This window comes from Zosterops lateralis (assembly GCF_965231275.1).
Source record: "Zosterops lateralis genome assembly, chromosome: Z".
NCBI lineage: Eukaryota > Metazoa > Chordata > Aves > Passeriformes > Zosteropidae > Zosterops > Zosterops lateralis.
The window spans coordinates 18,991,040-19,018,477 of NC_139800.1; the positions used below are offsets into that span (position 1 = coordinate 18,991,040).

At 34.1% G+C, this 27,438-nt stretch overlaps 1 protein-coding gene across 1 annotated transcript in view; it reads left to right on the forward strand.

Moving 5' to 3' along the window:
* PRLR (prolactin receptor) overlaps nt 1-27,438 on the forward strand; it is a 147,563-nt gene continuing 120,125 nt past the window's right edge. The window contains exons 1-3 of the mRNA XM_083884340.1: nt 1-34; nt 18,298-18,390; nt 19,975-20,058. The gene's annotated coding sequence lies outside the window, so the exon portion shown is untranslated. The remainder of the gene's footprint in view (nt 35-18,297; nt 18,391-19,974; nt 20,059-27,438) is intronic.

Sequence of the window (27,438 nt, forward strand, 5' to 3'; positions counted from 1 at the left end):
ATTTAAAGGAAAATAATTGCAGAAAACAAATAAAGTAAGTGTTTCCCTCATTCTACCCTTGCTGAAAACACCAGTGTTTATAAATAACATTATTTACTTCCTGTGCTCTCAGTTTTTTACATCTCTGCTAGGAATGTCACTGGGCATTCCAAACTGATTTTTCACAGGACTCTGTACTTTGAATGATGTAGATTTTAGTCACTAATATGGGGTCATGGAATGCATATGAAATTTTCACCTAAGACTCTATCTTTATTTTAAACTTCATGCATCTTATTGTGAACTTGCGTTGAAAGAGGACAGGATTGTTTACATTCTGAATTTGTAATAGTTGAAGGAATAGGAGACATCAGGTAGTTGAGCAGAAGTGTCAGGGATAATTTAATTCCTTTTGGCCATCTGAAAGAAACTGCACATATGAACAAAAAACAAAACATATGAATGAAAAGTGATGTGACTAAGCCTATCACCTTTTTTAGACATTAGTTTTGAACAGTGTGGACATAAAAGTGGTATGCAGAAAGAATAGAATGGAAAAATCCAGTTTTAAAGGTGAATATCAATAAACTTTATCTCAAAAGGACAATAAAAATATTTCTAAATTTCAAGATAATAAACTGAAGAGGGAAGGAATTACTGCAATTTAATACAACTAGGATTAAGAAAAGTCAAATGAAGCAGTATCTCAAATTAAATTGCATTTAGAGTAAAGCTGTGCTGACAGTAATGGCAGTACACTGATACAGAGTAATTAAAGAGTGGGTTCAGGAGTTTTCTTTTTGTGCACCAAAATTTGCTTTTTCCTGTAGCAATAAGATTTTTTAATGTACTTTTAAAAATAATTTATATATATAATAAAATATATATTTATATTATAATATATAAAATTTATATAGTTTAAAAATACAGTTGTGGGTGGGGTTTTTTGGATTTTTTTACTTGGAATGTTATGGTTTATATTATTTGCTTGTTTTTCTCTTTTCTGGGAAGTTACTAGAGGCTAAAAGGCCTCCACTTCTCCTAGGGCTTCTTTTCACTGTTCCCTCACAGTTTATTATTCATTTTACTGTATGTTATTTGAATCACAGAATTACAGAATAGTCTGTGTTGGAAGTTGGATCCACAAGGATCATCAAGTCCAACTCTTAAGCAAATATGCCATACTGGGTTTGAATCTGCAACCTTGGCATTATTAGCACTATGCTCTAACCACCTGAGCTAATCTCAGGGTGTTTATCCCCTCTGACAATGATTGAATGACATGTCTTCTTTAAAACTTAGTTTTGAATTTATTTGTCCTTCACATATACTCTTTTTCTGGGTCCTCATGTCTGTACTGAGAACTGAAAAGGATTAAATTCTAAACAAAAAAATCCTGATCTTGAGGTTTGTGCTTACCACGTGTTTCTACAGATGGTTGCTTGGTGCATTTCTCAGCTCCATGGTCCCTCCTGGCTCTTAGAACAGCACTCTGGAAGCTTGTCGTGACTTCTAACTTGGTTATCTCTGTCGCCACAAGACAACAGTGTATTGAGTCATACCTCATGTAGATCTCATCTGGTCTCCTGTCTCTAACAATATTTTGCCGTATAGAATGTTCTCCGTGTCACTATTGAATGTGGTGAAGGACTTTATGTATTGACATAAGCTAATACAATTAACTTTTCCTTCCATAAACAAATGCAGACAGTTCTGTATGTCTATGTTTAATATTGACAGCAGTTTGTAGTAAGGAATTCCATAACTTTACCTGGCTTTGTGTGAAAAAATTAAATTGCCCTTTATTTTTAAACAAGAACATTAGGCATCTGACTTTCAGGTTGAACTGATGCTTCAAGTGCTATCTTGCTTCCAATAATTGTATAAAAGGTGCATTTTATATTAACATTTGCTGCCCATCTTTATTTTCTCTCAATCTCTCAGTCTTCGTTTTGGCGCTTGTGTCTCTGGAGAACTGTGGTTCCTATGGCATATTCTAATCTTTTCATTATCTGCACAAAGAGCTCTAGGGTGTGAGTCTGCTGTACCAGTCCTGCAAAATAAAGTCCTCCATGTCAAGTAGTTGCAGAACTAACACTTGGCAATACTAAAGGGGCTACATGCAATACATATGCAAGATCTAAATTTACTGGTTAAATAATCTGTTTATGTTTTTAAAGTGTGTTCAGTACTGATAACAATACATAATGAGGTTTGGAAAGTTACAGGTGTGCCATGTGCAGGAAAATATTGTGACTGGATGCATTGTTTTCTGTACTGCAAAATGGATTATTAATATGTAGTTTCAGCTTGAGTAAATCTCTGTAAATTACTGGGCAAGATTAAGACAAGAGAAGGGCAGAGAAGTTCTGGTGCTTTTAAGAGACAGGGCAAAGTGCTTCCAGTGTGAGCAGCAAGGGGAGTTCTGTGGCTGACTGTTGTGATTCTTTTTTGTACTGATAACCAAGTAAGGAAGAAGATAATTTAATCTTCTTAAGCAAAATTCATTGCTTGCTGGCTGTGTGTGAGACAATACGGTTCCGTTTAGTTCAGTTATAGCAATTGCACATTTAAGTCAAGGACTGAAGGATTTTTCAGCTTCAAGCAAGAATTTGTTATCTCCAGTGTGATGTGCTGGGCAGCAATTACAATCCACTATGGCGGGGAGGGGAATAGGATATGGAATAACATTTCAAATGTCCATGCCATTTGGCTTCATTTGTGAGGCTACTTAGAGACTTACTAAAGCAGATGGGAGTTTGATTTGTTTTTTGTTTGTTAGTTTGGTTGTTTTTTAAAAAAAACACTACTGACTTTGATTGAAGGTTTTTGGAGAGATTTTGCAGCTTTTAGGTAGACAGTGCTTCTTAACCATTTCAAGCATCAAACCAGTAAAATAAAGCATCAGAACAGTGAAAGCTGCCTGTAAATTACAGAAAGAACCAAACTGCCTGACAGATTAAAAATTCATATAAGCAAAATGAAAGGAAGTAGTAAGCTCATTAGAACCTCTCTGAATAATGAGTACATACATGTGTTAAGGACACAGTAAATTACAGGAGAGACTGTAATAAATAGACTGGCATGCTGATACAGCTTGAAACAAGTGTGCGAAACAAAGAAATGAGAAACTATGGACATTTTTATTTTAGACTCGTTGCTGTGGTTTTCTGAATTTCATTACTCATTGCTAAGCATCTCCTTCTTCTTAATGGTTTATTTTTTGGTTTACTACCACTTTCTTTCCTTTCCGCTTTTATTTTTTTCTATCGGAAAGTTGAGTGTTTTGAGTCGAGGATTCTGTGCTTCCTTAGTGGGATAATAGGCGTTTAGTTGGGAAAGTAGTTGGCAAGGGATAAAAAAAGTTGATGGTTAGAGACTGTAATTGAACAAAGATTCATTGAGGAATGTGACTGGTACAGGTAGCTAGCCAACAAAAGGGTTCCATTAGGGATGGAACAAAGAGGATCAAGGCAACACAAACTGCCTTAGTTCTATGGCATAAGCAGCATCTTGAAATTCTGAGTCACTATTTCTCTGCCTTTGGAAATTGTATGCAAAACATACTGTCAGAAAATGGTTTTAGTCAACCCCAGTAATTACACGTATCTACTCATTCTATGTCACAATACAGTCAGAATTGAAATTATGTGAACATTTTTCTTGTAGTCATTCTTTTATGTATAAAATAATTTGTGCTTGATGTAGATGAATGAAAGCTCTCTCCAGTTGGCTTTTTTTTTTTTTTTTTTTTTTTTTTTTTTAAAAGAAGGCAATAAAGTAGTAAGTAAAGTTCAGACGGTTCATTTTTCTCATCCACGGTTTAATTCATTTTCTGGCATAATGTTTCTGCAAGATAAAAATCCACTTAATAAACCAGATTTTTCTAGGCAGCTGCAAATTGTAAGTATATAATTTTATGGATGGATTGCTTTATAAACAATGGTCTGAAGTATTTTGAGTAGTACTTAAAATACTCTCAAGGCCTCCTCAACTATTATTTTATCTTTGTTATTCAGTAAATGCTCATTAACTGTGCCAATTTGTCCTACATTCTTTTGGTCTAGCATTACTAAAGAATGTGTGCAATGTAACTAAAATCCTCTTGGAGGCTACTGAAATGCAACTGCTTTTTCTTTCAGAAATAGTATGGCTATTGTGTACTAACAATTCTCTTCAGTTATGTTTTTAGAGTATAAAAACAAGAATCATGTGTCTGTTTTTGGAGTAGAGAAGGAATTCAAGTAAGCATTATGTAACCAAGTGATCTGGAATTTGGCTAGAATTCTAGGAACAAATGCCAGCACTTAAAAGCCTTGGATAGTTCTTTTTCGTTGTGATGAAAGGGAACATTGGTCAAGCATGCTCTACATTGGAAGTATGCCTGGTAAAACATCAGGTTTTCAACATTGTCCTTTAATCTAATTCTTTAGTACTTAGTTAATTAGGGTAAAACTGATGATGTAAATAGTTAAAATCAGAGTGATTTTGATGTAGGTAGGCAAAGGAGAGACATGCTAGGCTAACATGCCTAGTTACTTCTTTTAATAAAAAAAAATATTGGTACATCATGGTATGGTAATGCTAGTACACATAATATAGCTTCTATTCTACAGTAGTGAATTATCTTTCAAGTTGTTAATTTCTCTCCTCTTATGCCAGTATAATTTTGCTCTCAGGCTGATTCCAATAGATGTTTTCTTTTGTTCTTGATCCAATAGATGTTTTCTTTTCTTCTTGAGTGTAGGAGTTGCTGATAATGACAGGGATAGCATTATGCTTCTGCTTAATGGCTGTGGAAATACAATTTTAGCAAAATTTTGAATTATTCATAAGCAGTTTCTTATTTGATTACATATGCTCTGACTAGAAGATTTAGACAGAAATAAACAGTCTGCCTTAAAATAAGTAAAATCCTGTAAAAAACTTTAATTTAATATAGCATGGCTGAACACAGGCCCTAGTGAAAGATGAAAAAAAGCCATCCAATTGTGCCTGTTTTGAGTTCTGGCATAGATAAGCACTTTAAACAAATGACAGCAACTTGTGTGGTAAGGCATTGCCTTACTGTTACTGATGGATCACTTCAAATCATGAAACAGTGTAGAAAATTATTTGATTAAACCAGTAGTAAACCTTTAAAACAGTGTGCTACTCTTCCTCTGATTTTCTCCAGCTGTCTTATTCTCATTTCCAGCTGGTTTTGCTCAGTTAATTCTTAGTTTGTCCTGCAATTGGAAATATTCTTACCAATATATTTCTATTTATTTCCTACTTCATATTCCTCAGGTCTTCACATCTGATGATGTGTCTTTTCTTCTCCTTTTCATCTACTGCCCCAACCCTTCTGTCCTACATACATTTCATTTTGAAAGTAATTTACACACATTCTGAATTATGCGTTATGTCAGATTTCTAAAGTAGCAACACTAACCATTCTCTTTTCATTCTCCAGAGTGACAGTAGAAGTTATTAGAATTATTCTTTAGGTTCGATAGCAAAAATTTATTCCTTTTGTCCATTTGAGTCATGTGGAGAGTAGTAGGCCCAAAACCCCTTCACTACCTTTCCTGCAGGTACTTTGTAAACTCTTTGGCATAAGGATGTTTGGCACCTGCCATCTGGACAAATCAGTGTCTTTGCAGATTACAGTTTTGAAATTCCTTCCTTCATCCCAGAGAAATGTTGTATAAATGAGATTTGAAATTAAAACTGAAGAAAATCATGTTTGGGCTGTCATGAATATACCAGCTTTAAAAAACTTTATGACAGGAAAGAATGTCTGCTTGCTAAATACCTTAGAAAACCATGGATCATGTACCTTCAAATTTGCATAATTATATCCATGTTCATATGTTGGTTGTGCTTTTTTCTGAACATATGCTCTAAATTCTAAATCACTGTACACAGTTTATATTCAAAGTCTAGCACATCTTGTTTTGCTGTTGTGTTTCAGAAGCTGTTTTTTCACCCTAAGATCAGCTAGTTGTCAGTGTGTTGATCTTTTTATGCAGAATGAGTGCTCCCAAAGAAGTTATATCAATTACAAGTTCTTTTTTAGCAGCAGGGGAGCAGCATTTGTTAGAAAGAATCATCAACAATAGTCAGAATGCACTCGTTCATTCCTTCCTGCCTCTTCTGGAAACCTTACTGAATTTGAAGCATCCTTAATCTGGGCATATACTCAGATAGACCAGTCTTCATTGTCAGTAAAGAGGTGACTTTTTGTTCTTTTCAGTAGTAATTACTGACAGTAAAGCTTGTTCTGCCCTTTGTCTTTTTATACCTCTCACCATACTTGCTTCTCTTTGGCAATAGCATAGAGATGCTCAGCCTGCACTATTCAAAACAGCTATTTCAGCTGTGGTTACCATAGTGGATACCTACTGGTGTTAGATGTTTTCTTATACAAACACTAACAAGTTGCTAGTAGAATTTCTTCTTCCTTTGTAATTCTGTTCAGTAGAGAATTTGGAAATTTACTATAGCCTTGAGTAGAATTCTTGTTGTTCATAACAATTTAATAAATTCTCCTTTCCTTTCCATTTTAAAAATTAAAATGGTCACATTTTCTGTGCCAAGAATTCTCTTGCACAGTTATTAATAAGATATGTAAGTGAAGTTGATTTAATCTATCTTTTGGTCCGTTTACCATTGGATACCAGCATAAATTTCTTTCATTAAAGCTGTTACCTGCTGCAGATACATGATCAATACATGCTGCACAAATCAGAAGAATATTACTGGGGCAGAATAGCCTTGGTCTTCCACGTTGAAAAATGTGTCTTTCCAAGATTTAGATGTACATTTTTGTTTTCTAGGCACATATAATTCTTTATCATTGTATTTGGAATAAGAAAATGCAAAAAGCTATAAAAGGCAAGCACAATGAAACTTACTTTAAATGAATGAAATTCTGACCTGTGGTTTGAATTATTTTTTAAAGGGATTATTGCATGATGTTGATTAAATGTGCCAGGTAAGGCACAGAAAAGTGGTTCTAATTTTGAAACAAGAAATAAGTGGATCTGAGAGATGTTACAGCTGATGACATCGTCTGATTAATCCCATATTTTTGCATAGGTTATGCAAATAAAATTTGATAGTATACTGCATAATATGAGACATGGAACCTAAGATGCACATAATTCTGTTTATGGAGTTACACAGCTGCTGCTTGTAATTAGCTGCCTAGGGAACCTCTGTTCAACAATCCTTTTTAATGAGTGTTTTTAACAGTTTGGGTTCCATGGTAAGAGAGGAACCAGATATAGAATGTCAAATATAACTAAAATACAATAAATTAAGATTTATAACAAAAATTAGATATAGATTGTGGATGGGTGTGCAAGCTTTTGAATTTTTCTTTGAAAACATACAGTGATTCTGAAAGCTTTTGCTAACACAGTGTTCAGTGTTTCAGATGATAAACAAAAGAAGCGATTGCTTTTTTACTGTTGCAGCATAGTTTCTTTCCCATAAAGTTACTAACTACAATAGAAAATAAAATAAAGTAACTTACTTTTTCCCCTGAATTTTAAATGTGATTCACTCTTTTAATGATGTTTTCCTTTCATCACGATATTGTTGAAATTTAAATAACTACAGAAATACAACTTCTTTAAACATTTTCTGTGTCCCTTCTAACTGAAATACTCTATTCTCTTTTCTGTTGTCCAATGCTATGTATCATTTTGATTTCTTGTGCAAAAGAAAGAGAATGACTACAGCATTTTTATTAAATATCTCTAGCTTACTTCTCTTGGAATAGGGAAGTAACATTGCTTTCCTCGTGAGGGTTTTTGACACTTAGATGATTTGTTTCTACTGTCCCCTTCACTTCTGTTTTTGTGAGCTACTACTTACACCCTTTTTTTAAGATTAAAGTAGGTACTTCCATCCTGTGTATAACATGTCAGCATGTAGAACAGCAGCTCTTCGGAGCATAGTTTTTCAGCAATTGTAATTTCTTGTTTTATTGAACCTTGTACTTTATTATATTCTATGTGTGAATTTTACAACAGAAACTTTTAAATATGGTTAATTTTTTCCATTTATTGTTGCAGCATTTATTTTCTCTATGATGAACATATCCTCATCAATGAAGAAGACTTTATTGTTGATCATTTGTTTTCAGGGAGGATCCCTTAGACTGTTCAGAGTATGCAGGTGTGATTCAGCTGTGGTTTAAGATGCGAGAAATTGTTATGTGGAATTTAACAAGCAGAAAAAACCACATGTTTTGCAAGGTGATAAACTACAGGAAATTCAGGGCAAATAATGGAAGAATAAATGACATAATTACTAAATAATGGATGTGTCAAATCTGTATAAGGAGATAATTAATTTTAACTACAGTTTGGTTTTGCAAGAGATATTTGGAGATATTTATGTTACTTAAAAGAGAAAACAGTTTGTAGTTGAGGGATGTTTTGGTTTTAATCCAAATCCAGTCATAATCAGTAAAATACATATGATAGAGACATAAGATGAATGATAATGCTTAGGAAAACTTCTTACAGAATTCTGTTAATCTGTTGAGAGTTCACTCACTTTGTAACAGTCTGGGCTAAGGTGTAGTGGGTATAACCTTTAAGCCATTTAGAAACTTAATGCTGACTTGTAAGGGTCAGCATTATTTTAAGGTATTTTACTTTTTTGAAAGTTAATCCTATTGTAAGTCACTGCTGCTTCCCAGTTACCCTGATGAGAAAGTTACAGTTGTTCCCTTCATTCTCAGTGTGATGCTCACCCTGTCTGGCTGGTGTCTTTCTTGCCATTTGGACTCTGGATTATTTTCATGTAGTTGAAAGAATAGTCTCTAAGCTCTTTCTGGAGCTGAAGCATAAAGCATTAAAAGGAAAAGATGGGGAGAGAGAGAGAGAGCAAAAAATTTAAATTGTTCAATTTCTTCTTTTGTATACGTTGTCCTTGTATGGGTCAAGAAGTTCTTAAGACAACTGTAGATACTATGCCATATTATTCGTTTTGCAAGTCTTATTTATCCTTATGTTTTGGATAATCAGATGTAGTGTGTATTCCACATATAGTCTGTTTACATTTTTAATACTGTAATTGTAGTTCTCTGGAATAGTGTTTCAGTAATAAATGGAGTATTAATTCATACTCTGTGGTGTGAAAGAGCAAAACTGCTAAACACAAAAAATATTAGAAAACCCACTGTCTGACAGAAGTTCCATTTCAGACCCTAGCTGAATCTTACTAATATTTCTCCAGCCTCTCCTTTCTGTTATGATCCTGTCTTCCTCCTCCTTACTCAACTGATACTACTGCAGTTCTTACTGACAACTGTTCCTGTGAGCTTGTAAATACTCAGGAAGCATACTAGCTTTATTTCTATCAGCTTTTGTTTTCTCTTGAGCGAGATCTGCTTATTGCCCTTCACATTTCTTTCTGCTACCCCTCATCTTTCTAAGTTGTCCATTTCCTCACCAAAGAGAGGACTTCTTTTTCTGCTTTACTCAGTGGAGATTCCATTTATTTTAGTATGTATTTCATATCTCAGAAATACTAGAAGACTAAAAATTCCACCTATATTCATCAGTCTGTAAACCTAATTCATTTTTCACAAGGTTGTCATATTAGTGGTGCCTGCATATGGCACTTGGGGTGATAATGGTGGTACTTTGTTGACAAATAATGATATCCAGATAACTGGATAATCTTGAAGGTCTCTTCCTACCCTGATGATTATGTGATGTATAAGTTTTACATCGGGTCTCGGCAATGTAAGTCCTAATCTAAATATATGAGATAACTTCACAAAAGAAAGATGACAATGTGTGAGTTTAGGAGAAATAATTCTGCCCTACAATTATAAAGTCTAGCAAATACTGTCACCAGCTCTTTAACAATCTGCTGATCTACAGAAGGCAGAAAAGAAATATTTACAATGAAAAAATTATGTGTAATGTTTAACTTAATGATCAAAGAAGTTAAGCCTAAGGTCCTAAAATGCTGTGCTTATGATTTTGTGAAGTATTGACATTACTGACAGCTTAAAAATGCAGTATATCACAGTTACAGTTTTGTTAAGATAAACAGAAATTTGCTAGCAAAGTGCTTAGTGGACTCGGATTTACCACAATGTTCTCAAAAACTACCGTATGATAAGCACTTTCATTATGTAATATGAAACACATGCATTCTGGCACAGATGCATGTATTGCTGGCACAGTGAAAGCTTGGAAACATTTCAACACCTTCAAGCCAGCAAGTATGTAAAGCAGTAAGATAAAATCATTAATAATCAAGTTCAGGATAGAGATTACACAACCATTAATGAAGCAATTCTCATTAAAGCAGTTTTTCTGGATAGGACATGCCTCACAGAATAGGAATGCCGCTTTCCCAGAGAGTGTCAGCAATGACTAGTAGCCCCGAATGTGAGCAAATTGGAGCAAGAGGTTCTGATTAATTCTCTTTGGGGGCGGGGGGGGGGGAAATCATCATTTTTTCTAGAATCTTAGGTGTGAAGCTGTGTGGGAAAAAATCAGTAAAATAATAAAGTAGATGAGGCACAGACCTTTTAGTTCAGGGTCCATTCATAAGCAATAAAAAATAAAGTGTTTTGAGAGAGAAAAGAGAACTAAAGGAAGTGCGTTCTCTTTGTTTAGCTGGAGAACATTGATATATTTCCTTGCTCAGTCCTTAAAATGTCAGTAACCTAAAAATCTAAGAAAGGATTTAATGATGAATTATTTTAATGGAAAAATTACCACATTTGCTATATCCATATCCCAGTCACACAGACTCACAGGCTTGAAGTGACATTGTTTTTCATGCTCCAGTAATATACCTGTTTATACTGTTATGGCTCCTGCACAGAACAAATATATAGTAATTGGTTGTTGAAAAACAGTGTAATCTATTTAACAGCATTTCTATTTTCTTTTAATATTTTGGCTACAACACCATAACACTCAATGTAAAGATTTGCTTTCAGTCAAGTTGTAAACTTGGGAATTTTTTTCTCTATTTGAACAGTTTTATTTCTGTTCTTATACAACTTAGTATTTTTTATTTACAATTTAAAATTGGGTATAATAAGAAATTCTGTCTTTTTGGATTATGTGTATTTTTCCCCTAATTTGGGAGCTTGTTCATTATTTAGTCCATTTAATGCTGTTTTTTTAAAGAAAGTAAAATCAAATGCCGTAGCAAAAAACAGTAGTCTTTCCAACAAAATGTCAGTGGCTAAATCACTAGGAACTAGTCTGACTTGACGTTATGATCAATATGCTGGATCTCATTTGTGACAGGTGTGGTCCTTTTGTTGCTTGTATAGCAGATTATATGCTTTAATAAAGTAGAAAATTATACATTGTAATTTATAGTTATTGTTGGTAATTGCTGTTTATTGCATTGCTATGACTCAGAAATCCATTTATGATTGGAGTTAAATACTGAAGATGCTGATGCTTGAGAATATGTGTGAGGTGAACGTTAAACCGTATTTTCTGATTTCTTGTTTCTTTCTTAATTTAGCATTTGACTTTTAACATGTTTTATTTGATAGCAGCTCATTAGTTGATGTAACTTGGGACTAATTCTTAGTCTGCTATGCACAGCTGGATACTGAGCTATCCGTTTATTTTATTGTCCCTACAAACATAGGGACATTTTTTAACTGAGGGAGAATCTCTGAAATCACAACATCTTAAACTAGCAGGTGTAGCAGACAGAGATCATATATTTGTTGTTGCCTAAACTACAATGCTTTTCTGGATCTTGCCCAGCAGCCTTTTTATTGGTCTTGGGTTTCATATGTTTGTCACAATTTCGTAGCACCATGGAATAGTTTGGGGTGGAAGGGGACCTTAAAGGCCATCTAGTACCAATCCCCTGCAGCTGAATTATTTTACATCATTGGAAGTGGATATGGTGTTACCATCTTTTTCTTTAATTTTAAGTTAGACTGCAAGATACTTTCATAAAAGTAGTTAAACCATATCATAAACCATATCATTAGCCTAGTGCTCTCCTGTCACTTTTTATGTATTGTCTATTTCTCACTTTGATGCTATTTTGGTCAGTCTGAAAGAGTATTTGTACCTTATACGATCTTTAAAATTTTACCTATCCTTTTGCTGTTAAATTACTTTTTATATATACATTAGTTTCTTAATTTCCTTTGAATGTTTTTAGATGAAGTGGTAAATTAAATATTATTAGGAATAGACATAGTTTTACATATTTTTGTATGCTTTTTCTTGGTTGCTTTTAGTTTACTTTTCTGTAGTAGAAAGTTCATGAACTCTGTCAAGAATATGGGTGTTTTTGCACATATACCAATAAATTTTGGGAGCAGATGTGATTATAAAGGCAGATGTGTATTTGCATCATGGTGGGATTTTTTTTAACATTGATAGATCATGTGTGTAAATGTTTTCAGTATTTCAGAATACATTTTACTGAATATATCTATTTTATGTGTGTATGCATCTATGTCTGTGTAAGCATATGTAACTTGTATATACATACACAGTATTATACCTTTTATGTTAAGCTGTCTCGTTATGAATCTGTAGCTTAGTGTGTGAGAAAACATTCACCATTACCAGTTTACTTGTTGTGAGTGAGTATTTTAAGTGGCTCGAAGAATCACCAGCAAAGGTGGTGGCCAAGGCAGGTTTAATATTTAAGTGAAGGTGCAGCAAACTTCATCAGCATGTTTCATTCTACTTGATGGTTAAAGCACACACAGGAAAAATCGCAGTAGAACCTAAAATCAATCAACCTAAAACTAAAACCAACCAAAAATTATCTACGTGTAGGCTGGGGATGGAAAAAGTGCAAGGATAGAAAAGGATTAAGGATAAAAACAGGTAAGAGAGAGAGTCCTTGTAGGGTCACAAGATTAGGACTAGACCACTTGGCCCAGACTTGACCAATGATTTAGGCCTAAAGGTTTTAACAACACTTAAACTTAATACCACATTTAATTGATATTTAAATAATCTGTTAAAAGATTCTATATAATTTACTGTAAGCACAACAGTCATTCACCTCAGGCCTAACTTCCTTACAAATCTAAGTTACTTAACAGTCTAAGAGAGCAACATTAATAGTACGTTTGCTTTAGCTTATTCACAGTTGCACGCAGAAGATGTATATACAAGGTAATCACTTATGAAAAATTTCCCTGAAGGTCAGGGAAATACTCACGTTGGATGCTTTTGCATCTTCTCAACAGGATGAGCCGTGAGGTGGGGTTATCAGCCCAGGATCCATTGCGGTTGTTCACTGGTCCTCTGAGTACAGCAGACTTGCTGAGAGGTGCCCCACTCAGAGGAATTTGCTGATCACAGACCACTGCAGGCCAGAAGAGCTCAGAATTGTTTTTGAGGTTGCAAAAGATGTCTAAGATACCAGCTTCAGCCTCTGACTGGCCATGACCTTGTTGTTAGACCATGGCACTTAGTGCCATGTCTAGTTGTTTCTTTTAACACCTTCAGGGATTGTGGCTCCACAAACTCCTTGGAAAGTTCATTCCAATTAATTCCAGTCTAACAATCTGTTCTGAGAAGAAATTTCTTCTGAAAGGAAGAAGGATCTGCTTAGTACCACTGTTTTTAGGGTCACAAGAGAATTGGCTTAAGTCCTAATAACCCTCAATCTTGGCCACAACGCAGGTTAGTAACTTCAGTTACAAAAACGTTGTTCCACTGAAGTTGTTACTCGGACAAGAAAGGTAAGTTTCCAAAGTGGTTTGTGCTAGACAGCACAAATTCTTGAGAGCAGACAATATTTCTGATAAGCTCAAGAGCTTAGTCCAGGTGCTGTTTGCCAGAGCTGAGGCCTAATGAGCATTTCTGAGATCACAGTGCGGCCCAAGGGGCAGGGAGCAAGGGGAATGCACCACCACACTTACTCAATGTTTTTTGCTTACTGCATAAGACATATTTTAAAATAGACGTTTTTAAAAATAAAAACGGGAATGACATGCAACTTGCAATTACTTTTCTTGGGCCTGAGAGAAAATCTTTATCTTCACTTTAATGGTAGTCACTGTCAAAGAGGAATAATATTGGAAAGGGAAAATTAATTTTGAACTGGCATAAGAATCTGCTTATTTTCAAACTGGTTGAGAGGTTTTTTTCTTTTAATAATACTGTATTGATGTTGGGAAAGAAATAATGGTTTCTACTGTCTTTTAAATATTTTAAGTTATTAAGCTGCTACAAGAATGACTTGGTACTGTGTAATTTACCTGTGTATGAGGAGAATAACCTGCTCTAAGAGATGATAGACTGTCTGTTAATTACTTCTTCCTGAAGTCAGGTACATGATTTTTAAATCAAGGGAAAACTTGATGCAGGCACAGCCATAAAAGGTAATTATTTTCTAAATTAATAAGAAATTGTATACTTGTAAGACTACTGGGTTAGCCTCTGAGGAGCATGGAAAGCAGAAGCAGTATGTCTTAAATGCTAAGCAAAATTTATTTCCTGCCCTCCATGCACACTGTCCCCCAATCACTGGAAGTAATATTCCAGTCAGGCAAACAGAGCCATACAGTCCCAAAATGACTAGATAAATAATTGGGTACAGAAATATAAGTCAACACAAATGAATTTTGATTGACTGCCTTTACTCCTTATTTGCATGAATGAAGTAGTTGGTGATTTTATATTCTAATGGTCAAATCTAAATGGCCTTGAGTAATGTTTTATTTATAGAGCACTTGGTTACCCATAAGGTGAGTTAAAGTGCAAATTGTGGTCAGGATTAAGACATGACTTTTTCATAGCTGGTAAAAGAGCATCAGTAGCCAGGTTTGGGTGCATGAATAAAGTTTACACTGGTAAGAGGAGTTTTGCTGCTGTACTTCAGACTGTCCCCTATATGTGATGAGTCAGAATTTGTTCTTGGAATCTGAAGAAATGTTTGCAATTCTAGAGTCAAAACCAAATTGGATAGCATAACGATGACAAATCTCATTCCATGAAGTATTTGGTCTTGATTTTGAAGAGATGCATCAATGTGTGAGTGGACTATGTCTTAGGCAGCTTCTTAATACTGAGGAGCATTTTTGGAATATGATCAATATGAGGAACTGGATCTGCTTGGAAAGACTTTATTTTGTAAACATTGAAAGCTGAAGAGGTGTATATATAAAATCAACAGTGATTTTGGTATAAATAATACACTTTTTATGTTACACATGAGGTTTACTTTCTATAACCATAGCTTTTTTCCTAAATTCATGTTTTTCCTTTTGCTTTATGTAAGTCTACTTGGAGTTACAACAGAACCAAAAGGGAACATGAAACAATTGTATCATTTAACTAAACCTCTCCAGCAATATTAATACAAGTTATTGATATGTTAATCACATCAATCATGAAATGTAGATAATGCCAATTGCTCTTCAGACATCAATTCAGCTAAGGCTTTGTTAATATTAGAAATAATTCATGTTAGTTTAAATCCTCAATTGCATTTAATTGTAGATTTGTTTGTGAAAAAAACAGCTGCACCTTTTCCTCATCTCTGTTAGTCTTTTATTTGAAATATGCAGCAGAAGTTTTCTGCACTGGGCAGAGTTATTTAAAGTTTTGTGCATGTAATCATACAATCTTTAATTATTTGTTGACCATTGTGTGATCTTCTCCAATCTTCAATACAGTAGTGAGAAAAACTTTGCATCTCTGTCTGCATAGTATTTGCAGATGGTATTTGCATTCGTAATTATCACAATAGATAAATAGTTTGCAAGTGAATTACACAGCAGATCCATCATCATTACAATTCCAAGTGTATGATTGGGACAGAAATTTGGCTGTTAGCCGTCATAATGACATGGCTTAACTAATGTGATCAGTCTTGAAGCAGATTGAATAAAATTTTTTTTCCCCCGGGGAATAGAAGTCCCAAGGTATGTTCTAGGCTGCTGATATGATAAATTATTAGATACTTTTTTAATACCATGCCAACCAGGGACAGCAAATATGCTATTTTGTACCTTTCACAGAAAGAGATATAAGGAGCAGCTTGTTTATTTTTTCATTCCTTGGGTTTTTCCATTAATGTATCTTCTCCAAGGTAGTGAGTATTTAATTCCAGTAAAATGATCCTCATGAAAGGGAAGCCTTCTCTACTGGATGTGAAGTTTTGTTGAGTTGGACTTTATTACAAATCATTGCAAAATTCAGGTCTGCTGAAAATTGAACTGAACCTCTTCTTACTATTAAATAAAGAAGAAATAATATGAAAAGAACCTGTACTGCAAGATTATAGTATATGTATTGCATATATGAAAGCTAATATACAAGACAGGAGGTATTCTCCCACTTCATATTGAAAAAGTAAAAGCTAAGCCACTTTCCATTACAAGTATAGCAATTCTCTCTCAAAAAACAGGTTCCATGCAACTGAGATGATGAATTGTAGAACAGAGTGAATAAGGAGTGTAGGGTTGGGAGCCATGCAAGGGACAAGAAACCACAAGGAAGCCAGTGGATGATAGGGAGTCACTTGGTTTCAGGGGGTGGCAGTAGTGACAGAAGTTGGAAGAATGCAGCTTGCTAATCAGAATGAAAGGAGTAGGCAACAATAACTGAGCTGCAATAACAGAAATGAACATAAGAGACAGATTTGTATTGTTCTGGAGATTGAAATAGAACACCCTAGGCAAAGCAAACTTGAAAATAATATATTTCCTTGTGATAGTTCTTGTGATTACCTTGTGCAAGTAACAAGAGTTTCTTACCTATCGCTAAAATCCAGGTTTTTTCTTGATGTTAAGGATCCTGTATTTCTTACAAAGCCATATGCTTTATCACTGTGTGTCTTGCCTTTAGACGCACCCAGCAACTTACAGATGAGATGGCTACTGACTGGTTGTAAATATATTTTATCCCTTTGCTTAGGAAGGGATGACCTCTTTATCTAATAAAATTCAGAAGACTGACATAGGAAACAAATTGATTGTTGGAAGATGTATTAGCTTAAGTCTCTGGTTCTGTCACTATTTTACAGACAGTAAGAACATCAAGATTGCAAAAAATGAGTTGGTACACAGCAAAATAGAAAAACTGTGGGTTGGGTATTTTGGAATTTTTTTAGTTGTTCATATTAGCTTTTATTTTTCATTAGGAGGTCCTTAATAATTTCATGTCATTGAACACTGCATTCTTGGACTTTCCAGACATTGACTACTGCATAAATAATAATCTCAATATAACCTGTTTGGTTTTTAAGTTAACAGCACTGAAACTGCTATAAGTATAAATTTCCAGGCATGGAGTTCATTGTGTTACTTGATTCTGAAAGTGAAAAAAAGATACAAGATGTTTAATAGTGCTTAAACTTTCCCTTAATATGAAAATGCAATAGATTTGTTGCACTGTGTTGAAATATGTTAATTAAATGGTGTTTTGTTTTATAAACAACTCTAGAAGAATCTCAAACTCTTCAGCAATTGAATATGCCATGTAAAATTTTAGCAGTCTTCTCAATGCAAATAGAGAAATGAGATTACACGAAGTCTTAGTTTGTTTTGTTTTAATCAGTTGCTAATACTAAGTTTTTAATGTTCTGTAAAATTATTAATTTTATCAACCACAGACAATCACTTGATCTGTCACATTTTATAGATTGTGTAGGACTCTGTGTAGACTTCTCCACTTGCATCTAGGATGATGAAATTTTGAGACTTCTAAATGGCATATACTTTTGATGAAGAGTTTGAGACTCTGCTAAGACTGTTTTTAAAATAAAACTGGTTTTATAAGGCTTACTCTACTGGGAGAAAGGTGAGGTCAAAAATATTGTTGTATGTCCATGCTTCCTTGTATGGTGTACTTACCACAAAATCAACTTCATTCCTTTGTTGAAAAGGGGCAAATTATGCCGTACCTTTCGAACTGCAATAAAAAAATAGTCTCTTGTATATATATAGACAAGCAGGTAGTTAAACATGAATTACTGCTGTAAAACTGTTAGAATTATTACAGATTTATTGCATGTCTTATAGTAGTTGCTGTAATGAACAGTAATTATGATTAAAAAATATAAGTTGGAACTGTAGTGATTGAAAACTTGTTTGACAGATACATGGAGATGCTGGCAATTCAGGTTGTTTCAGTTTGCTATTATGCTGGTAATTACCTCAGCACACTTGAAGAGGAATCATTAATTATGACAAAAAGAAAAATCTATCATCATCACATTAAAGATTGCATTCTCTAATGCTGAAAGCTACATCAGTTTTTAGGAAATAAAAAATTTTGTCTGATTGTAATGTCTGTGTCTAGTGGTCCCTTTTTAACCTGTGTTTAACTTTTGTTTCAGGAAAAGGAGCCTGAAAGAATACATAGAGATTTTGAAACAAGAAGTGTGAAACAAATCCTTCTCCGGCTCAGGCCCCTAGCTGTGCAACATGATGTAAGTTATTTAACCATTTTGTCTCTTTTTTTCCTTTGTAGACAACGAAAACGTATTAATGTTACGTACTATTTAATGTATGTTTAATAATACTTTGTTTTGATTAAATTCTTGAACAATCATGGTAAAAAATTTAATGTAATTTTAAAATTGAAGTTAATTTAGGAGATACAAAAGATATTAAAAGACATAAAGGATGTTTTGAAAAAAAGTATCAATTGAAACCTTAATTCATTACTTGCTCAGTTAAACTTTTAATTAGACTTGTAATACTTTGACCAATTATTCCAGCTGACCTAACCTTGAGGTATGTGTCACTGCTTATTGTTACTTTCTTTGCATTGTTAATTTGTGCTTTTACAAGAAAGTAAATATTCTTGTTGGCTGAAGTTCTGTAGTCTTGTTATGTCATTTAAATAATTTAATCCTTTTGGAGTTGTCAAATTCATATTTCAGTGTTTAAGTCCCAGTGGTCTGGAAGGATCTAATCACTAGTGGATCCAGGAAAAGAAGTGATCTCATGGGAAATAGATCAACAAATTCTGATCTATAAGTTACAGAGAATATGGGGAGATATGAGAGTCCTTAGAAGAAAAGAAACATTTAATTCTGTGTATGAATCAGAAAAGTCTGACAAGTTTCAGTTCAGTATCCACGTTAACACAATATTAGCACAGAATCTATCTCACAAATACAGTCTTTCAACTGATCTGTATTACTGAATGATTAGCATACATCCATAGTAATTTAAGGAAATAGGTAACAGAATTTTTAGAGGAATTTCTTGGCTACCTAGATTGGTAGAACCCCCTCCACAAAAATGAGGAAATAAATAAGTTGTTTAAGAACAGGAAGTGGAGATTTGGAATCCTGAGTAACTTGTATTTGAATGCAGTGTTCATAACTCTAATGATTCTCAGTTAACTGACAAGACAGGTTATTTCTGTAATAAAGTATCAGTTGTGATCAATATGTTATTTGGATCTTGGTTTTAGAGCAACTATGGTTGGCTTCCATGCATTAGTATTAGTACAAATATACTTCAACACAATCTCTGTCTTCATTCTTACATGACTATCGTAGAAGCGTAAGGACTCGGGGTTTCTCTAGAGTGGGTGTGAGCATGAACTACCATGTGAGAATCTTGCTTTTAGTCATGAACTAACTTTAAGTGTGCTTGTGTTGTTTTTGATCACTGTCTTTTCCTATTTCTTATTCTTTCTTCTGTTGCAGAAAGCCATATATCCTTTTAGCTTTGCTTTCCTCCTGCCCAGTATTCCTCCAAGAGGAATAAACTCGAAATCTTGGTTGTTTATTCACATTATTATTAGTGATACTTTTAAAAGAATTTATTAGTAATTCTAACTAATAAATACTATTTATTAGTAATTAGTAATTCGTTTATTAGTAATTAGTAGTAATTCTTTGAAAAGAATTTTAAGTCTAGATTTGTCACATCAGTCATTATTCTTTTTTAAGCATTTGTTGTTTTTTTCTGTTTTGCAACTGAAAAGGTACTTAGGAAAACAAAGTAATTAAATTTTAAGATGGTTGTGAAAATTAGCTTCCTTTTCTTTTGTACAGGTGTAAAATACATGATGTCAGGACAGCTGTGTTTGCAACTGTCATCTGTTACAAACTTTCTAAGAATTAATTCTGGGGTTTGCTGTAAGTACTTTGTCTAATACCATTAGCTGTCTTTCTAAATGCAATTGTATTTCTTATAAAAGTCTGATTTCTAAATTAAGCTCCTTTATCATTGGGGCTTAAAATGCTTAATTAATGGTTTGGTTGTATATTAACATTATTTTTAAAATGTGTAAAATATTTTACAACAGTGATTTCGCAGAGTATTGATAATGCAAGCTGGTCATAGTCTTTACAGAGTGAACATTCTTTTTAAAAATAATTCGAACAGTCTGTAAATTTCCAAAAGCCCCTTAGTTTCTTTTTTTTTTCTATTTTCAATGTGCACATTTTGTGTGGTTCAGTCACCTGTGTAAATAACAGCTTTCTCAGAACTGAAATGAGCAAATAATTACTAACAATTTTGTATAAGCATTATTTTATTCAAAATAAGTTTTCACAATTTTACTCAAAAATATGAACCATGAGGAGACTAAAGTACAAATGGTATTCAACAAATGTTCTTACTTTGAGTACTGTGGTTATACTACTATGCCTGCTACATCTTGCTATTCACTGTACTATCTTAGCATCTAAGAAAATTGATGTTGTCTCTTAGTGCATTCTTTCAATGATTCCAGTTTACTTTATTATTTATTTATTTGGTATGTAGTCTCTAGGAAAATGAGTCAAATTATGCATTCTGCTTTTTTTTTTCTGAAAAAAAAAAAAAAAAATAGAATTCATAATTTTTCCAGCTTCCCAGAGCTAACTTGACAAATGTAGGCCAGTCAGATAACTCTTCATCATTGTTTGTTGGAAGCTTAAAAACAAAACTATATAAGCAAAGACAAAAAGAACCCCCAAACCCCACAATAATTTTCCTCACATTTTAAGCCGCTGTTCTTCAAGATGGAAGGTCAGTGTCATGGGAAGTTGTCTTCACAGTTGTGGTAGTCTGATCTTTTTTGTCACGTAAGCTTGTACACTTGAGGTATTTGAAGAAGAAAATTGAAAGCTGATGTATAACCATATTCAATAGGAAAACAATTATATGAGTGGAGTGATGTATTCTTGGTGACCTGCGTTGCTTAGAAACAAACTGCTGTTTTGTGAATTGATTAAATCCTTGTCTAATAATTATTTTTTACTGGAAAGTCCATTGCAATACCTGACTCAGGCTCGGGCATTCCTCTATTAGCCATGAGGTCAGGCTACTGTCTGCTTCTTTTCTTCAGGCTTATTTCATTCCAGCTAAAATCACATAGACACCTGTCAGTGAGCATTTCTTACATAAAGTTGCAGTTATTAGTACTGAATTTACCTGGTACAAGGTGACTTAGAGCAGACATGATCACATAGTGTGTTTCTGTTACATTAGCCAGTGTGCACAAGAAAAGATTTTTAACAGCATTTTGCTTTCATATCAATTAGTTGATAGGTGGCCAGGTAAGTAATCTGCCATCAGAAATACAGCCTATCAGCATTGTTTGAACAAATTAAAACCAATAAAATAATTTTATATAGGATCTATTCTATGTGTTGTAGTACTGCATGCTTTTGGTGAAGTACAAGAAATTATCTGGATAGATTTACTGTCTCATTGTGGGGTTTTTTTTTCTGTTAGTTACTGAAGAATATTTCTAGAATCACAGCTTCCATATTCAGCTACAGATCTGATGTGTTTGTTTTCTCTTGTTTCACACTGTCTCTTAATTATTGTAAAGTCCTCCTTTAGAACTGAAAAACAGCCATTGCCCCTGTGTATTGATATAAAATATTGCTGTGGTGTGTAATTTCTCACCATCTCATTTGTATATCCACCTTTAAACTTCTTTCCAGACTTCTCACTTTAGAACCCAGGTGGTCCCTCCTTTTCTATGCTAGCAATTATTGCCCTCTTGTTAAATTTTCAAGTGGCAGTTTTTTGCTTTCTCTCATGTTGTACTTTGCACTTGAGAGGAATTAATATAAACATTCAGTATTTCCCTTATATTCCATGGCGTCTTACTGTGACTTTTGCTCCATGTACTCACTAATTCAAGAACTGAGCTTCAGAAGTGTTCAACCTACTTAAGGAATGACCTTGAAGTAAGTAATAGTAACAAGCTTAACAGAAGTAAGAGTATACAGAAGATCCTCACAGCTTTTATTTTTTTCCCTACAATGACCTATGGAAAATAGCATTAAACAGTATACTTACAGGTGGGATATACCTTAAAGCTGGACATCATATGTGTTTCTGGATACTCTGGTAACTGCTGTTGTGTTGTCAGGGAAACAGCCTTGTGCTCAGTAGGCAAGACCAATGAGGATTTAGCAAAGCTATAATATAGCTAAATCCTTATGACCTTAGCAGGATCAAGATTTGTCAGTTCTTCACTTTGCAAGTGTCCCTCAGTAGTGAGGGAGATGTGCATGGCTAAAATAATACCTGCTGTGTGCCTGGTGTAAGTATCAGACATGGAGTATTCTAAGAAGTGAATGCATTTCTCAGTTAGATGGATTAAAAGACTCCATTTGTGTAAGTAAAATCTTTATAAACTAAATGATAGAAAAGTTTTCATGTGAGCTATGAATGTGGAAGAGATAATTAAATTATAGTGAACTGTGGAGTCTCTTTTATCTTTATTGAAAATTCACACAAAAATATACCAATATAAAAGTACATTAAAGTCACAGGGCTAAGAAACAAAGTTTATAGCACTCTGGGGTGCAGAGTAGTTGCCAATAGTTTTCAGCACAGCGTTCTTCTTTAGTAGTAAATATTGATATATGTGTTACTAAAGTAAATCTCAAATATACACGTATTACTTAATTAAAGTTTTTGTATTAAAATAAGATAAACTTTCTCTGCTTAAGCATTAAATTCTAACGCAAACCAGAATATTACACATTAGCTGCATTTTCATTAAAAAATAAGAATGAAGGAGCAACTACATTTGACATGGTTTGGCAGAGTCTCTGGAGTTTACTGTTCTTTTCTTTGTTGTATTGTTGTGTAACATTGAATGTGATTTAACGTCTTTCTTAATTAGCCCTAAGTTTTAATTATTAATCTGCATGTATCAAACATTATATTTTTTTCAAGTATCTCTTGCGTCACATGTCTATTATATAAAAAAAATTTAAATCAGTGTTAGTTCATCTGCAGACAATGCCAGATGAACCTTTTTCAATAATAATACTTGTCCCATGTATTGTGCTGAGAAGGGAGCACCTGAGGCAAAGTGTGAAATGAGATGTCTGATTATGATAATGGGTTGACTTCTAACATTACCTTGTGATGTATTTTCTTTCTTAGAGCTTTTTTTTTCCCTTTAGGTTATCTAAACCTCTGGCCAAAGCCAGTGAATTCTGTTAATTTTGATTTTTCTTTCCTGCCATCCCAGTCCTTTTTATCAGTGCTCCTGCATTTTATTATTTGCTTATATCTGATTATTTAAAGTAAGTGGGTGTTTTTCTGAAAATTATTTTCTTTACCATTTCATCAAAGTTACAGAAAATTTCTGTGTATAAGATACCTCTTATCAAAGCCAGTTCAGGCTTTTTGTAGCATGTTTAAAGCCATTATAGAAAACTTGAAATTGACCCAATTTCATTGCTTCATTTCTGAGACTAGCCACTTTCCTAATAAGATATTTCTATCAGAACATCAGAGGAATAAATGAAGCAAGAGGACAGTGAAAACTTGGCCGTTTCTGTGAGTTCAATATGATGTCAGCCTTCTTAACTATAGAAAATGCACAATAGAAAAGTTAGAGATGAGAGCATATTCAATACTTTAAATATCTAATGCTTGCGTATTTAAGAACAGAACTTCATCAAAATTTTTAGAATAAATGCAGAAATTTACTTAAAGGACTGCAGCTTAAGTTCTGGAAGGAAAATGCACTGTGATGAAAAACAGAACATTAATTTACAAAGTTTAAGGATTTGAAAACATACTATAACTTTTTCATTCCTATTTATTCTTTTATTATTAGTTTTTTAGTTTTCAGGTCAGGTACAGAGCTAAATACTTTTCTTAATATATTATCTATATCCCAGACTTTTCCCCCTTCTTGCATTTTTCCTAATTCTGTACAAATAAATTTGTCCTTATTTTCTCTTGGTCCACCCTCGATTAGAGCTCACTAATATGAATGACCTCGACCAGTAATGACTAATTTAGGAAACAATAAGTAGAATCCAACCTTTTTTTTCTTTTCTTTAAACAAGCTAACTAGTTTAACAGTGCTCCAGTAAATTACTGCAGGTTATCTACTACCCTGCTGCTTTCTTGGATAATCTGCAATCCTGAACAATAGTGATAGCAGCAGCAGCCTCCCTGGTTGTTTTCTTTTGTGGACAGAGGCAGATCAGCCTTTCCTGGCTGATGGAGTGCATTAGGTGAATCCAGGACATGTCATCCTCCCTGTGCATGTGCTGTGCAACTGATCCATGAGTGCGTAACAGGTCTAAGATATTTCTGAAGCCGTCAATTTACAGCAGGCCATCTGTGCATCGCCCAAAGCCACATGTCCAGTTGTTCCAACTTGTTTGGTACATATCTGTTCTTCCATGTGAAGTGCTTGCAAATACAGTTTTCTCGTTCCGTTTTAAGTTACAGGTATAACTTTGGTACATCTATTCTAAGTACAATGTACCATGGACATCTAATTTGTTTAATTAAATTCAGACATGAATCCAGAAGTAGTCATTGGAAAAATATTAACATGAAGTCCGTTTAATTCTCTAATATCAATATGGGGGAACTCAAAACTAGACTTACAGTACTCTAATCATGTCTGGTTTTTCTTCCTCTTTCATCTTACATAGCTATTGACAGTGATGTAAAATATAAGAACAGTATACGAAATCAAAATGTTCACATTTATCATATACTGAAAACAAAGCCCCAGAAAAAAAAAAAAAAAAGAGGTTATGAAAGACCTCAGGTGTTTAAGTTGCTGTTGTCAAAAGACTGAACAGAGAACTGTAGTTTTAATTGAAATAAATAAAGATCCAAGCTCTAATTTAGTCCAGTGATCTTGAATTGAATTCTTGTGAATTATATCCCCATAGATTATGGAACATTAATTCCATTGCTGTTACAAGTTTATGTGTTAATTGGATTATTCTGTATTGATTATTTCTGCACTGCATTGTAATAGTTTGAATTTAGTGCACTGTACATAAGACAAATATTTAAAACTCTGTGTTGGATGCTTTCTTTATCGAATTTTTTTTTTTTTTTTTTTTTTTTTTTTTTGACAGTTTACCTTTATACTCAGCCTTGGAACACACTTATTCAGGTTATGAAATACAGGTGCCATGATATGTATATTAATTTACTGATGTATGGTTTCACACACATCAAAAAAAGGACGTATAGCAATATGCTGTTGCCCATTTGTTTTAAGTGAAAGATGCTCAGCCACAGCAGCTACCTGTGAACAACTGAATGTATTTGTAGTAGCTATCTTGTGTCACTGCAATAAGTAGCAAGAGATAGATAATCCTAGCAGAAATCAAAGACACTAATAACTAACCAAGAGTATATCATTCTTCTGCAAATTGCTTCCCTGACTTTTTTCTACATAAAAGGATGCAAAATGTTTGTATCAACGTATTTATATTCCTCTGCACACCTGACTGCATTTTTTTATCATTTACTCCATTAGTATTTATGTTACTTGTGTTTTGTATACAAAAATAATCAAATAGAAAAATAGCCATAGGCTTTAACATCTGTGGGTGTGTTTCTTCTGTAACAAAAAAATGTGTGGTTTACATCTTGATTTTCAATTTACAACCCAGTTTAAACTTAGATATAGAATCAACCCAAAACTTCAATTGTAAGACTGTTATCACAATTTTTGAGTTCATATCCTCCTTAAACTGTTTGACAGCAGCAGTAGTTAATCATGTTGCCTTGAGGCTTATGCGATCCAACAGGCAGCATGCAAGCTAGACAGTGCTAAGGGTGTTCCCTTATGGCTCACTTAATCTTTCAGGAAACAACAAATGACTTCAAGCAGGGAGTAGCAGCTAAATGCCTCCTCCCATGCCTGTCCACATCCTAGCTCAGGGAGCAAGGAGGCTGCTGCAGATGTACAGAACAGTGAAATCGTAGCTCTGCAGTGAAGGAAAGTGAGGTGTGGCTCTCACAGCTGTCCTCTGTCTATAAATAGAAAAGGTGTTTCATTTCAGAATCAACGTAGTTTGGCGTAATTTCCTGTGCAAGCTGGTAGTACTTGCCAGCAAAGCGTGACATGCTACCTTATAATTCAATTTTCAGACAGTTTAAAAAGAAGATATTTGGGGAAGCCTCAGTGCCTGTTGGGCTTTTTGATCTCTTGCTAAGTATGGTGCACTTTTTCAGTTTACTGATTGAAACAATATAAAACATGCAAATTTTCCACTATTACTTTTATTTGAAGCACTGGTGTTTCAGTTTAATGTTTCAGAAATTATAGAATCAAGTCCAAAAATTATTAACAGAAAAACTAAGAAAAATTCAACTGATTTGCTAACATTCTTTGCTGTCCCATTTCGAGTCTGCTATATAGGTAAAACTGAGTAAATACTGGTGATGCTTCCTCTGAGAGATATTACATTCTTCTGAAGTAATACCTTAGAGCCTGCTTCAGCCTGAGAAAAACACGCAGAGGATCATTTGGATTACTAGTTCTGTTTTTTAAGGCTATTAACAGGCCCATGTCCAAGAAGGTGATTATTTCAGTGCTTGTTGGTTAGGATTTGTATTGAGGCGCATAGTTGCTAACATAAAACTGTTCTGCTTCCTCAGGAAAAGGTATTTAAGTCCTTTAAGGCACAAAACCACAGAAATGGCTGCAATGGATCAAAATTGTTAATCTTTCCTATATTCAGCCTGTGGTTGGAGTTCATCACCCATTCTACAGAGGAAAAGGCAAAAATATTGCATTTACAGAATAATCATCTTAATAAAGAAAATTTCATGTTAGGTTCTTGCTGCTTGTGAGGCTTTATTTACATGCAAAGATTCTGCTCAGCTGAGGGCAATGGAGAAAATGAAGAAATGGTGAAAGTTGCTTTTTAGTTCTCTTGAGTAAAGGAGAACAGGACAACCAATAGAAGGAAAAAAATACAGAGAGTCTTACAAATTGACCGTGACACAAGTAGCTGACAGTGTCAAATAGTCAGTATTTGATGGATATTGCCTGAGCAAGTACAAAAAGTAAATTGGGTAAAATTCAGGATAAAATTTTAGGGAGAGGATATGATTGCGTCTGCCAAGAACATAGTGAAACTCTTGGGTATATTGTAAGGGGAAGCAAGAGACTTTTGAGATACTGGGTGATGTTATTTGCATATCCTGATACACAGGTTAGGTCACAGTCATAAGAGTGCTGAAATAGGGTATCTGAAGAGCTCCATGTTCAGCCTCTGATAATA